Source organism: Maylandia zebra, linkage group LG7, assembly GCF_041146795.1.
Source record: "Maylandia zebra isolate NMK-2024a linkage group LG7, Mzebra_GT3a, whole genome shotgun sequence".
NCBI lineage: Eukaryota > Metazoa > Chordata > Actinopteri > Cichliformes > Cichlidae > Maylandia > Maylandia zebra.
Genome location: NC_135173.1, coordinates 40022856 through 40038254, shown reverse-complemented (window position 1 = coordinate 40038254; position 15399 = coordinate 40022856). Strand labels below are relative to the sequence as shown.

General features: G+C 37.9%; 1 long non-coding RNA gene across 2 annotated transcripts; it reads left to right on the top strand.

The window, feature by feature from the left end:
- The first annotated feature begins 1316 nt into the window (after positions 1–1316).
- Positions 1317–8853, top strand: LOC143419695 (uncharacterized). 2 transcript variants are annotated; one of them, XR_013099707.1, is made up of 3 exons: positions 1317–1417; positions 7008–7049; positions 7709–8853. It is a non-coding gene; the product is annotated as an uncharacterized LOC143419695 (long non-coding RNA). The 2 variants fall into 2 exon arrangements; XR_013099706.1 differs by lacking the exon at positions 1317–1417 and adding an exon at positions 4603–4712.
- The last annotated feature ends 6546 nt before the right edge of the window (positions 8854–15399 follow it).

Sequence of the window (15399 nt, the reverse complement as noted above, 5' to 3'; positions counted from 1 at the left end):
AGTTTTCCTTCCTTCCCCCACTTGTCAGCAGTCAACAAGTGACTTCCTGTCACTTGCTGCTAAGAAAAACTGATGATGTGCAACTGTTTTCATCATGGCTGAGTGAAGCAAAAGCAAATATCATCACACATTACCAGAGTGGTACCTTTAAGGACATCATAACCTGTTAATGTTATGTTAATGAGTTACTTATCTCCTTTTCCACACACTGTGCAGCATTTTTGTCTGTAGGCTGGCAGCCGGAATATGCTGTTGCATTTAAGAGGAAACATCAAACATGAATCCAGCAATGTCAGTGTCAATTAGATAAAATAAAATCATCTTTCCATCAGCTTTTCTTTCCATCCACACAGCAGCTACTTCCCCCTCAATCAAGCATAGAAGTGGATTTCAGGCATGCACAAAAACATTGGCTATATTTGCACACGCAATGTCAAATAAGCAATATCAGCTACAGACACACATCACTTTCATTATTTGTACTGCTTCCACTCAACCTCAGCTTCAGTTTTTCTATAAATATTAATGTCGATTCCAGGTTTTCTTAAATTTTATGGTTGAGCAGTAGAGATGTAGGTGTAGTTTATAAACAGAGAGGTTCTTTGGAGTCATGGTTGCTGGTGAGCTTGTGTGTGAGTGTATAACCCTTTTTATGTACTGTGACAGACCTCATTCATTCAGGTCAATATTTATCCAGTCCTCCAGGCTCACCATGGATCCCCTTCTCATCTCTTTCATCACTCCTTTGAGACTCTCTGAGTGTGTGTTTGTTGACAATATATATTTTCTATCTCCACACACAAAGAGGAGTCTGTGTTTGTGTCTTACCCTTGTGAATCTCCTTACTGGCAGAGGAAAGAGGATAGGTTGGCTTCTGTGCCAAATTGTTGTCGCTTGTCTTTATTCGTCACATGCATGTCAAGTTTGTGATGCTTGCAGTCAATCGGGTACATGTCTTTACCAGATTTTTAGGAAAATTACAAAAATGTCAAGCCGTTAGCACTAAAGGGGTCACCAACTCAACAAAATTCATCTCATGGAAATAAAAAATGTGTGTGCAACTGGTCACAGGTTGATAGTCCAACAAAAAGAGCTCGTGAACAGATCCAGCTATCATATTTGGCATTCTAATGTGATCCCGCTTTCCTTTGGCTAAAGCACCAGTCAATTTAGGATGCAAATTCAGGTTGGCAAAAGAGTTTATTTCAAAAGATTTTATTGAAGAATTTGGAACCCACTCCCCACTCATCTGCTGGCTGACCAGAGAGAGTGAAATAAATCCAGACATCGCTAACAGCTCAGCAGACTCCAATTAGAGGGCAGCGTGAGCAGGTCTCTCACCTGCTAATCTGTCACCTCACTGGGTGCTGTAGATCCTGAGATGAAACAGAAGAAGGGGATGCAGGGGGATAGAAAGGTAAGGAGGAGAGCACACACACACAAAACATATGAAGGATGAGGAGGAGGTTGTGGCAACAGTTTCTGAGGACACCGCAGAGTCACTTAATTAGATTTTGAAAAAATAAAACTAAAAATTCACTTCCCACAGGCCGCAGCCTAAAAAAAATATCACAATTTCAATTTATTGTTACATAAGGTTGTTCATTTTTATTGGCTATTGAATTTGATTTTGTTATATTGCAGGATGTTCCTGCAATTTGTTCCATTTTATAGTCTGAGTCCCTTTTTTTCTTTTATGGGGCTCTGACATGTCACCCTCCCACTCATCTGTGCCTGACCACATCAGCTGTGTTTCCTTTGCACTTAGCTCAGCACAGCTCTGACATATTATTGCCTTATAAATGTGCTTTCATTATAACAAACAGTTTCCTGCATGACCAGCAAACACTGGGATTCATTTGGAGTGATGTTTCTGCAAGCAGTTTCTACGTTCCTGTGGGATGCTTGTTGCTAACATGGTCTCAGCTGGGTTGTGGAGCTCAAGGAGTACAATGTAAAGGTTATTAAACCAAAATGATAGTACTACAGTATGTATCACCACTGATGGGAGGGAGGGGGGGTCTACACTGTTTTTTGATTCACTGGTAGTTGTATGAGTTGAACTTAAGTCATGTGGAAATTATTTGTTGATGCCTTTGCACAGCTTTTTATTCTTGCGGCTTGTGGCAGCAGCAGCAGCTTGTGGCGTTTCTGACTGACCGTGCAAATTAATTTTGAGAATTAACACCAGTGACACTTGTTAGTTATCCTTTTTTAAAGCTCCTGCAGTGCCAGAGGAGACAAATGATAAAACGTGGTAGTCTTTTGCGCCCATAAACTACAAGAATAAAAGATAAATCTCTCAAAGACAAAATGGACTTTGGTTTTAGCAGTTTTGACAAAGCTGGGAAAGTGGTCAAACTTGGGCACCTTGGATAAATATGGATCCTCTTTTTCATGCTTTTCATCACTTTGTTGAGTCTTTTGTTGTGCATATTTCTGTATTACAGATGTATTAAAAGGTCGCCCTTACTGCACTACCGAGAAGCTTTTGTTTTAGATAAAGGAAAGTCAAGACATAAGGGACATGTCTGTTAACTGAAAAGGAATTTCTTATAATTACATTTTTCATTGTATTTTCACCTTTATTTATTTATTTATTGTTCCTTAAAGCTTAATTTTAAATCAGGTCAACAACAAAGCTGAGAACTCTCACGGTTCCTAAACCCATGCAGTTCTTCTTTATTTATTGCCTAAGATTTGCAGTGTTAAAAAAAATGCTATTTGAATAAATATGATGAAAAGAAACATGGGAAAGATCACAACAGAAAGACTGTTGTGTGTCCATCTCATTTAAGTTTCTTAATATTAATTCTGAATTAATAATTCTGAATTAATAATTCTAGCTAATTCTGCTCTGTCAAAGTTTTTCAGACATACAGTGACTTATCTCTGCCTTAGAGGTCTTAAAAATACAGAAATGAATAAATAAATAAACGATTAACTAAATGAAATAAATACATAGATCAGACCAGCAACAGAATTCGAACAGAGCTGAAAACTTTCACAGTTGGGTCCCGGAGCCATGCAGAGCTGCCATAATGAAAATGAACAAAAAGTGATGGCTTCTACAGCATGCAGGGAGTTTTTAGTGTGACAATGAAAACACTGCTTTGAAAAGATGCAGCAGAATCAGTGTACAAAAGTACATAAATAAATAAAATAAACAAACAAGAGAGACGGGAGTTGTGACAGAAAAGTCAATCAGCTGATCGTTGATCAGTTTCATGATTGAAGTAGCAACAGGAGAGGGAGGGAGCGAGAAGAAGCAGTCGCTCCATATATTGGTTGTTAAGCTTAATGTGGAAATGCTTTACGAACATTCAGAGATGAACTTACACACTTGCTTTACTTCTCTTGGATAGCTTTCTCCGAGATGAAATGCTGGTTTGGAAGCACGTAGCGAGATCACAGCTGCTTATCTCAGATTAGATCTGAGACTTTTTGAATGGAAAAATGTTGTTATAACTCTGGATGATACCCAGTGTGGTCTTCTGCTGCTGTAGCCCAACCTCAGGAAATCACATGATAGGGTGGGGCTTTGGCTGATTGTGACCTACACCCATTTTAACACCTTGGCTCGTCTGATTAGGTAGAGGATCATTAGGGGATCCATGGCCCTCTTGGGAGGGCACTCCACCATTTGACCCTAGAACTGAAGAAGTTTCTCAGATGAGAGGTGAAACGTCTTCAAGCAACTTAAAGAAGTCCAGACGTTTTTCTTTCCAATCCAAGCTCCTTTGACTCCTTAGACCAGCGGTCCCCAACTTTTTTTGCGCCACGGACCGGTTGATGCCTGACAACATTTTCACGGACCGGCTTTTAAGGTGTCGTGGATAAATACAACAAAATAAAACTAGTACCGGTACAGAAAAAAATACGATTTATTCATAACACACGTGAAAAGACAGAGGAAAACTGAGTTAACGATAAAAACGATAACAAAATAACGCTAAAAACCCTGAAAACCATACATTTCACACCCGGTACCGGTCCGTGGCCCGGGGGTTGGAGACCGCTGCCTTAGACTACCTGGATGACTGAGAACCTTCACAGACTGCAGCCCATCTGCTTAAAGGTTTGACATGTTGTGCATTCAGAGATGCTCTTCCACATTCTTGCTTGTAACAAGAGGTTATTTAAGTTGCTGTAGCCTTCCTATCAGCAATCTGTCCATTCTCCTCTGACCTCAACAAGGTGTTATTTTCCCCAGAAAACTGGCTCTGACTGACTGTGTAGGAAAATCCCAAATGATCAAAAGTGTCTGAAGTACTCAGACAAACCCCCTTAACAACCATGCCACATTCAAAAGGACTTTCCATTGCACGAAGTAATTTTGGGCAGTCCAAATTGTATAGACATTGTATAGATATACAGAATTGGTCGTGGACCAGCGGACCCAACGGTCTGATCTGCACGTCTATCCGACATCCAGTGTTTAGTGGGTTACATCACCTTTCTTGTTTGGTTTAAACTTTAGCTTTCCCCTGTCTATATGCCTAAATATGGCCATTTGGCTGATTATATATATGAATTAACAAGCACTTGAACAGTTGCACCTAATAAAGTAACCAGTGAGTGCACTTGCACTTTATTTTTTAGCTTTATTGGACAGTGGAGAGAAGATAGGAAAACAGGGAAGAAGAAGATACACCAAGAGGCCTTGGAGAAGATTCCAATTACAGGCTCTGCATTAGCTTTTTTGGCATTTGGTGAGCTACCTGCACCCAGTTACTTTGCATTTTATTTTACAAACTGATGATGATTCAGCCTTTGGTTGCATTCACAATAGTAAACTACTGGAAAACACCATTAATTACTTTTTAGGCTGAATCTAAAGGTGTTACATAACGTTTTAATTTTTATTTTACTTATTCATATATTGATTTTTTTTAATATATGACCACAATACGGGGCAACATTAGCACTGTTGCCTCATAGGAAGAAAGTCCAGAGTCCACTCCTGAGCACTTCTGGCTGGAGTTTGCATGTTCAAGTCGCGTCTGCATGGGTTCTCTCTGGGTGCTCCGGCTTCCTTCCACAGTGTTAGCTTTGTAATAGACTGGTGGCCTGTTCAGTTCAATTAAGTTTAATTTATATAGCACCAAATAATCACAACAACAGTTGCGTCAAGGATCTAGGAGTACTCTGCCTCTCGCCCACTGGCAGCTGGGATAGGCTCTAGTACCCCCTTGGACCCTGAATTTGATAAGTGGAACGAAATGGATGGATCGATGTCAACGATATACTATAGCCTTATTATTAAAGGTTATTGTGGGTGGTGTTATAAAAGTCACAAGTCTCATTTGTTCTCTTTCCAGTTAGTTTTGCTTTTTCTTCCCTAACTTTAGACTTTTCACTTTCTTTCTTTCATTTTCCTTGATCATCACCTTCATCCTTTTATCCTCCTTTTCTTTATACTTGCCTTTGTCCTTTCCTCCCACACACATAGATAATTCATCTGTATGAGAGCTGACTAAGCAGCTGTTTGTGTTATTGTTGGTTTTTTTATTTTAACATTGACAAGAGAAACAGATACGATCAATAGCCCCACTTGGCTCTGGAGGAGTTTCATAGCTGCCATGAGAATTAACAAGCAGATGGATTTCAGAAACTGAATATTAGCTGCTGCAGCTCAGCACAGACCCAGTCTCCCTTAACTCCACTTCATAAAGCCATAGAGATGGGCGTTGGATTATAAAGTTCATTTGTGTGTTTGCAAGATTAACTGGATTAATCCACTACTATATTCCTAAATCTTTACACTCACTTTAAATATGTGGGTAGAATAAGGACTAATGTACACAGACTTTCTGACCATCTCTAGGGACCCCAAAACATGAAGCAGAAAAAACAATGTGGCATTATTAAGAACAAATTGATCGACGAAGTGATAAATAAAACTGGAACGATAGATAAAACAAACAAAAAAAAAAACACCTGTGAGATATGGCAAAAACATATACCACTAGGGGGGTAGGAGGTGGGCAATGGAGGGTTGGTTAGATCTAAAGAGGAGGCAGATATGCCTCCTCCAACATCAGATCCTACAAAAAAGTTACTTTAATAGATAATGAAACACAAACACACTGAGAGGCTGCAAGTAATAACCTGAGCTCTAGTTAAATCAAGATAGGAAATATTGAACGCTGTATGACTTCTTGTATCCGCCTCTGTGCCTCTGAGCTACGAGAAAACAAAACAAACTAAGTATTTTATCCTGGTGTTTCAAGCACTGTTAAACAAATACTTGTTGACCTGTGTTGCCCACTGCTGCTACAGTTTGTGGATGTTATCTCACTGGCCACTCCATGTTGTTTATTGTCTCGTTTATTGTCTTGTAGAGTTTGTTTTATTACCAAAGCGAGTTACTGAAATCTAATTTAAGCCTCTCTAGGGGGCTGATTTACTTCCTAAATACAAATCAGTTCTCACTATCAGCTCTGGAAAGTTTGTGAAAAGATCTGACCTTCTTACATTGTAGGAGGATGGGCTGTCCTGTGTCTCTATGTTGCTCACACTTTAATCTTTGAAGTGTAGTGAAGCATGTTTCCACCTAACATCTAGCCTTCACTATGTGAAATTGTCACTGGGATATTAGGCAAACATTTGACCTGCTGAATAATGTCAACACAGTATTTTCACACAGCCACAGATGGTGTTAGAGAGAAAAACACATCTGTCCACATGGTGATCTTCACCTTGATACCTTCCTAATGTTATTATTTTTCATAACTTATCAGAGATGTACAAGATAGAGAGATGAAGTATGATGGTCTTGTGAAGTGAAAAAGTGAAGAAGATTCACCCTGAAACAATTTAACACCCCTGTTTATTGCCGGTATTTTGATATTCCAGTGATCCCAGTCAAATTCAGAATGTGTGACATTATGTCGCCAATTACTGATTTTAATAGAACTACCTATTTCTGCTTTATACAACAGCATTAAATGTCAAATTCTCGTGTGACTTGCATTAAAATCAAATAATTGTTGTTTTCTGTCTAGACAGACCAACACCAGTACAGGGTGACACTAATTGGAGGAGAGGCAAGTATATTTCATCTAAAAGCTTTACAGGACTAATTCTGATTGTTTTTTGAGTGTATTTAAGAAAAAAAAAAATGAAAGTAATGCAATAACTGATCTACCTGCAGGTATGAAGGACATTTATTTAAAATGTAAGAGATTTATATATCTTAATATATAGTAAATATTATACTTATTATGGTATAGTATGAAGAAGAAACAGATACAACTTTGTGTACTTTATTTAGAGGCTGTTTGAAAGATGGTCCATATGTGAGCCCCCCCCCAAACAGAGAAAACAGAGCAGGCAATTACAACGAGGTGAAGCTTTATATGCCAGAGAATGTGGAGGAGAACAGACAGAAGAACAAAGGGACGGAAACTAAAAAGAAAATTAGGAGAACAGAGAAGGAAGAGCAGGAAGAAGGACAGAAAGGGAACTACAGCAACAAAGAGGGTGAATAGACATCAGTGATTAGTACAGGACAGAGTGGCAGACCTTGGGGACTGTGTATGCCTGTGCATTCGCCTCCGAACAAAGCATCAACACAGCTGCAGCATTAGAAACATCCAATGCTGCCACAAAGATGCACGCACACACACTTTTACAATAACATTTTACCATTGTTGTAAATTGCCAGTTCTTTTCATGCTTTCAGCTTTTTTTTTCTTCCTTTCAGCTTCTCCATTTAGGGGTCGCCACAGTGGATCATCTGCCTCCATCTCATGTCTTGCATCCTTTTCTGTTACACCAACCTTCTGCATGCTAGCAGATAATTATTTAAGCTAAATTCTGACACTAATAATGTATAATAGTTAACATTTTCACATCTTAATAGTATTTGAAAACATTTCCATTTGCTGAAAATAAAGCAAAGCTGAGTCTGATTAAAATGTGATTAGGTTTGTTTGATCATAACCCAAAAAAGCCTTAGATCAACTGACGTTTTGACCAGACGATGGCTCTGTGACACATCAAGGAAAAAATGACTGCCAAATGATTTTTAGCATCATCTGCCTCAGCATTGACCAGGCCCTTCTTTTTCAAGCCCATTTCATATGCAAACTGTTGTTGGAATCCAGATCCACAGCATCTTCATCTGCTCGCTTCACATCACTGACTAATGGCAGACTTTGAGTGTGTACTTGCCTTAAAACCTAAAGACTACTCTGAGTATGCAAGTTATCCTTAGCCAAATTGTGATTTCACTTCACAGAAGAGAAACTAAGTTGCCCGACAGAGTGAAGCTGCAGCTTCCAGTGATTCAGCCAGGTGCTGCTCTAGTTGCCGTGGATGCTGCTGCTACTTTAGCTGGCTCAAGTCCAATCTCTCTGCCCCAGCACTCTTCTGTTTGTTTTCTGGTGTCATTGTCATTGCCCATTGGATGGATATGATCACAAATATACTGAAAACTGAGGTAACCATGTCCTGTACTCTGCAGTAATTACAACAGACAGACTGTGGTCAATAGATACAGTTAATGTTAACATTTTCAACCTCTGAAGTCTGGATTGGACTTCTTTATGTTAATGTTTCTGGCTTATCAAACATTAACATCAGCACTGCAACAGCTACTTTTTTGCCACAAATGCACAGCAGCTCATTCAGAATATGATTTGCTGAATTATTTAATAATAAAAATTCCTATGTTTACTGTGTGTGTTACCATGGGAAATTAATGGAGATATTTAGTAAACATCTACAGGATAATTTAGAGTGTCCTCATCAATCTTGTAGTAAAAGTTATGATAATGTTGCCTTCATGTCTGCAGTTTATCTCTACTATTATTTTTCTGCTTCTCATCAAATGTAACTTAATGCTATGACACCTGAATGTAATTATTTTTTTTGTTAAAAATGAGCCTTGAGTGAACATAGTTTCTATATTTTGTATTGACACAATCCCAACAAGTTAGTGTGCAGAGGTGGCCATGAAACAACTTATTTTCCAGGGTCTGACTCTGACTTTTGCACAACCAGTACAATCCCTCAACAGAAGAACAAGCCAATCAATGTTCTAGGAGCAAGTCTGCGTCCACAGCAGCCTGGCAACAGCAGGTAACTAGCCACATAGTCAGACAGTAGCTGATGGCTGCACAGAGAGTCAGCCAACAGCCAGTTAGCAGCCATCTGGCCTGCCAGCAGCTTGTAACTAACTACTGAACTCCATCAGGCTGTTACCAATCAATCACAAGCCAACTGGAAAAAGCCATAAGATAAGGTTCACAAAAACAACCTCACTGAGTCAGAGGTGAGGAAAATTGAAGCATTACAGTAGCTAAGTAGTTTAAGTCACCGTATGTTGTTCATAACTGATCATGATCTTCATCTGGCTCATTCTTTGAGCCTATTTATGGTCTCACCAAAAAGCCAGAGGCTGAGAACAACATGCATAAAGAGAGAATTTGCTAAGATTTCAAACTGTAAATCATTGTTACTTGGGAAAGTTTGCATATACGGCTGTTCGATATAACGATATATATCGGATGACGATATAAAAACATCTACCGTTTCATTTTACGCTATCGTTTGTTTCGTGGTGTCGCAAAATAAACGTTTCCAGTAATATTTTTTCATTGTTTTGATGGTCACTGTAGTGGTTATATTCATTTCTTAAAGTTCTTTCTTTCTCTTATATTTAATATAACCACACTTCGGACAGACAAGCGCCTGTTTTTATGCATTGTGGTTAGCAACAACGACGGTAAAACCATCGCTGTTCGCTTGTTTATTTTCCACATAAACCTTTCACAATAAAACTCAAGAACCTGTTGAGACTTTTCAAAATAAACTGAATCACATGAAATAGTATGCAGTATTTACGGATGAGAAGCAAAAAAGAGCCGTCAGGTGCTAAAAAAATAAATCTTAGACTCAAATGTTAGAACAGGCTTTTCCCCGCAGCACGCCATGTAATAAATACTCAAAAAGAAAACGGTGGCCTTTACAACTTATGTCTAAAAATATATAGTTTCATGCATCGGTTAAAGCACTCGACTCCAGCTACATGACGCACAGCTGGAAACACTTCATGCAAGTCGAGCTGGCCGAGATTCACAGAATTTACAGAAAATGTTACATTTTTGTGATTTATAACGTTATCGGACAATAGATGTCTTATATCGGGATATGAGATTTTGGTCATATCGCACAGCCCTATTTGCATATGTGCAAGCGTGTTATGTAATATGGGGCTGGAGTTTGGTGTTCTAGATACAATTTCATGGAAGCAAAAATAAGTTCATAAATATGTTCCTTTCAGTGGCCAAAATGAAGCAAAAAAAAAAAAAAAAAATCATACAAATGACAAAAGAAAAACAAAAAACAACTAAGCAATGGCCAGTGAATTAATCCTTAATGTGAATAGTTTGTTAGACTGATCTGACTTCAAAAGAAGTTACTGGACTCAACTTTGATGCATGCATTAATCATATCCTTAAGTACATCATATTCATTGCACAGATACAATTTTGTACATGTTTCACGGTACAATCACAGACATAACCCCCACATCCAATGCATCCAGCACAGTTAACAGGTTATTGCCTGTAAAATGACAAATATCACCTAAATGCTGAATGAGCTAAAAGAAAAATAAATAAATAAACAGGCTACAGTTTTACATTACTGATATTTTACTGCATATTTTTATGGTTTCACATTGCAACTTCACCTTTGTTGGAGGTTAAGTGCTGTGCAAAGTCCAAACAGAAATTAAAATTTAGATGCCTTGTAAAAAACACGTTTTTATATATCAGTAAAAAGTGGTTGAAAAACCAAAACAGACAAACATGACCTTTAGTCTGTTCAGTAGTGTCTCACACCAGACTTCACATTGTATCTTTGTGGACTGTATATGACACCGCTAGCTAACATTTATCCCAGACAGCTGAAAAAAAAAATGGCAGCCTGTATATCTTTTTTCATATCAATAGTGGACTGTGCCAGGGAAAATGTCCACAGATAATAGGCATGCTTGGTAGTAGTGATACTGTACATGGCACATAGCACAGAAATACTAAGTAATATTGCCTGGCACAGCACTCTAAATCTCCATGCAGTGCATGTCTGAATTTTCTCTTTGACAATATAATCCAATCATAGACCAGCCATCTGTTGACAATGCTGTAAAAATTAGCACTTGAGTTTACATGTAATTTAATCTTGGCAGTAAGATTGAACATTTCAACAGAAATAAAAGAATAGCTTAATAAAACTGATTAACATCAATAAAAATGATTTCCCCCCCACAGAGAAACTGTTAATGTTATTCCTTCTGGTACAACACATGTAAACACACTGTGGACCTCTTTGATTTGGTCTTCAGCAGTATTCCTTTAGATTTTTGTTTAAAACACTGAGGAAGAATCACTTACAGTATATAAAAGCAGCCCATACTCTGTCACCTGATGCCCCGGTTCCACTTTTATAGACCTCTAGAGAGCTTGTTACTATATTTCTCAGTCTGTGGGAAAATGGGTTTTATCTAATAAAACTGTTCACCTAAGAAAGCATGACTGCAAACCACTTACTGCACATGCTACACATGGATTTAAAGAACAAGAAAAACACAGAGGAAACACAGGTATCATTTGCTGAAACAGCTTCCTGCTGCAAAACTAATATGGTTAGTGAGAGTGTTTAAAAGCCACATTTCCCATTTTGTAATATTTTGTACGGTAAGTTCAGTTATTCAAGTGCAGCTGTGCTGCACTTCTTTCTATCTATCTATCTATCTATCTATCTATCTATCTATCTATCTATCTGTCTATCTGTCTGTCTGTCTGTCTGTCTATGCATTAGGTTTTTTTTAAAGCTTTTAAAGCTCAACAAATACATCTGTGTTTTATTTTTTTATATGATATGTCTGGATTTACGTGATATAGCGGATGGCCCATGACATATAGTGTGAGAGTTATATGTCAATGTGACTGGAGACACTAATGTCAACTCAAAACTGGAAAGTTTTGAGATCTGCTTACATCTATCTATGATAAGCTCTTTGTCTTTCAGATGACAGAAGCAACTTTTGAGTTTATCACCACCTTTTTTCTGGAATAAATTCCAAATATCGAGCTGTCAGCCCTAAAACGCTCAATCTTTACAGTAGCGGTTAAGGGATTTTGAAGCCGGGATATTACCACCCTGATGTCCAAGATAATCAACCACCAACTGCTGGTAACCACAATCTTCCATAGATTTCATAGGCAATTTTAAAGGTGCCTTTGGTAGAGCTGAGGAATAATGCACACCAGAAACCCAGTAAGATCTGTATTAATATTCTCAAAGTAAGAGAATATTACTATAAACTGTTAAAGTGCTCTATATAAGATATAAGCAACGCTTTGTAAAATATTTATTATTTGACTGAATTAATCTAATACATAGTGATAATAATAGCTCAGAAAGAAGGACAATTAAAAGCTATGCACATTGTAATATAGTACCCACAAGTTACCCCATTTACTTTAACTTCACAGTAATGGCACTTCACAGAATGTGCTATGAGTGTACATGTCTTACAACAATGTAAATCATACAAATCAGTTTTTACCTGGTATTTTCAAGAATTACTCATTTACAGTAGCTACTGATGCTGATACCAATTTACAAATTTACAGTAAAATTTACAATAATATTTAAAATATTAAAAATATCAAAATATTATTTAGAGTAACTTCATATAGCCTACCAAAACCTGATAGGTGGAACTTTTAGTTGAAATAACATTTCTCAGTTTGATCTTCTGTACACAGCACAGGACCATGTTAAGTATCTTTAAAAAACCTTAAAAAAAAAAAAACGTGTTACTTTACAGATATGTGCATACATAGTCCTGCTAGTGTGACCACCTATATAAAAACATGCTGGTCAATAACACTGCCAAGGAGGAAAGACATCACCACTGGTCTTGAAGCTCATTATTCTACATTGAGAAAGACTATTCGCAAGTGGAAAACAGTTGCTAACCTTTCCATCCTAAGGTCAGACTATGCATTGCTTACAAAAACTGGAAAACAAACAGACAAAAAAAACATCTCAGATGCTACAGTCCTCATTCAATGCATATTCAATGCTGAAGTTCGTGACAGTGCAATTAGAAAACGACTGAACAAGTGTGGCTTGTTTGGAAGGGTTGCCAGGAAAAAACAGCATGGCTTAGGTATGCAAAGTTGCATCTGAACAAACAACAAGACTTTTGGAACAATGTCCTTTGGACAGACTGGGCTAAAGGCTTTAGCAGTCTAGCTGCTGTTGTTTTGAAATTCTAGCACCGATGTCATTCTTTTCCTTCATGGCCCACCAGTATTGTGGAGCTGTTGTACTAAGTTTGCAGGTGTGTATGATCAAATCTGAAGTGGGGCTCCTGGCAGCTGACAGATACCTCTTATTAGCAAGACGCAGTTTACATTGAACTGCTTTTTTTCTGTTCTATTTTGTGTTGTTTTGTTACTGCAAACTGTAGAGGGTAATAAAGAAGAATAAAAAAAATCTAAATAAAATGCAGAACAAAACAACAAGTACCCTGCGATGCATACCATATTTCGATGACTTACAGTTTATGGTGTTTGATTCCTTTTTAATTACTCCAGTAATAAAATGCTGAAATGAAGAATGTGGTGGGTCAAAAATGTAAAAAAGAAAAAGAAAGAGTTAAGCTTGAAGTTTACATTAGATTTGTTGTGCTTCAGTGTGTAAGCATCAGCGCTGTTAGACACAATAGACCCAAAAGGTAATACACTGCCTGAAAACATGGCTATCAATCATTGGCTCTGTGGAAAACAAGACCATAGTTGCTTATAATAAGCAGACAGGGGAAATATAAGGATGGGAGCAAAACAAAAGTAGCAGATTGAGGTGAAAAAAATGATGGAGTGGATACGAGGGGTGAAGGCAGAGGAGAGTGGAAAACTGACAGAAAGAGTGGTGAGAAGAGAATTATAACTACTGTATGTAATTACTGCAATAACAACCTATTTACCCTGTGTGACCAATTTTAGTTGGTCGATATGACAAGGGGGAAAGACGGTAATTGGTGTCCTAAGAACAAAGCAGATTGAAAAAAAAGAAGATGAGCCCATCAACTTAGATGAAGGCAAAGCGCGTGTATGTGTTTCTGTTTAATTGGGTGCTCATTACAAAGACTCTGCAGAGAGTCAAGGAAAAGGTGTGTGTATTCATAACAAGCTATATTAGCGTGTTCTAGAAAGTTAAGTTCTGTGTGTTTAGAGTGGCAGTATTTTGTTTATATATTTAGGTTCTTTTGTGTGTGTGTGTGTGTGTGTGTGTGTGTGTGTGTGTGTGTGTGTGTGTGTGTGTGTGTGTTGTAGATGACAGAAAATGACAGCTGCTGGGTTATATTGGATCTCACAGCTTGGTGAACACTGACCGAGGATAATGAAGTAAGGCTGCTTGCTGTTCATACTGTCTCACTTTATGAACACTCACTATGCCAGCTTCTGTTAGAATTTCTAATCATTTCTACTCCACTTATTTTCAGGCTTTTGTCCAAAGTTGTTTTATTGGTGCTGATCATCACAAGTTGAAACCATGGGTAAGTGTTTGTGTGTGAGTAAGTACCAGCTCTTGTACGTTTATTTTTGTGCAGACCAATTTGAATTTTTATCAGTTTTAGAAAGACAAACCCCCCCCCAAAACATTTTGCTTATAACACTGTTAGATAAGGGGAGGTGGAGAAATTAGGTTTATGACTAGATTTAGGTTATCTTAGGGTTATATGGCGTTCAAGTGGATAAACACAGTAAATGAACAAAATCTGAAAAAGGCTGTAATTAAATGTAATTAATTAATTTCATTCTGAATTATGTTGTTTGTGGCAACAAGGACAATTAAAAAATGCATATTGAATGAATATGGCCCCGCATGTGGTTATTCCAAAAAGTCATTAGCAGTGTTGGGTAAGTTACTTTAAAATAGTAACTTAGTTAGATTACCAGTTACTTCTCTCAAAAGTAACTCAGTTACTTCAAGTTACTCGTTACTTTCAAAGTAACTAGTTACTAGGGAAAGTAACTTTGGTTTTACTCAGAATTCTCTTGTTAATGTGTTTCTTCCATAACTTTGCCGGTCTTCTAGCTTGCTTACTTGCCACAAGTGCACTGTGCCACCTACCAATAGAAAGGAAAATATAATGTATAATGCATATTTCCACGAGAGAAATCCCACGCCTGGACCGTCATTGACTGCTGCCATGATTCTAGCCTACGTCACAGAGTCATGTGCGCCTTTTACATCCAACACAAAAACTGCAGTCGTGGTGCTTTCGATTGTACTCAGAACTCAGAAATTCTGTCTTCTGAATAGGAAGATGTAGGTAACACCAGACTGAAGATGAGCTGCATACAGGGC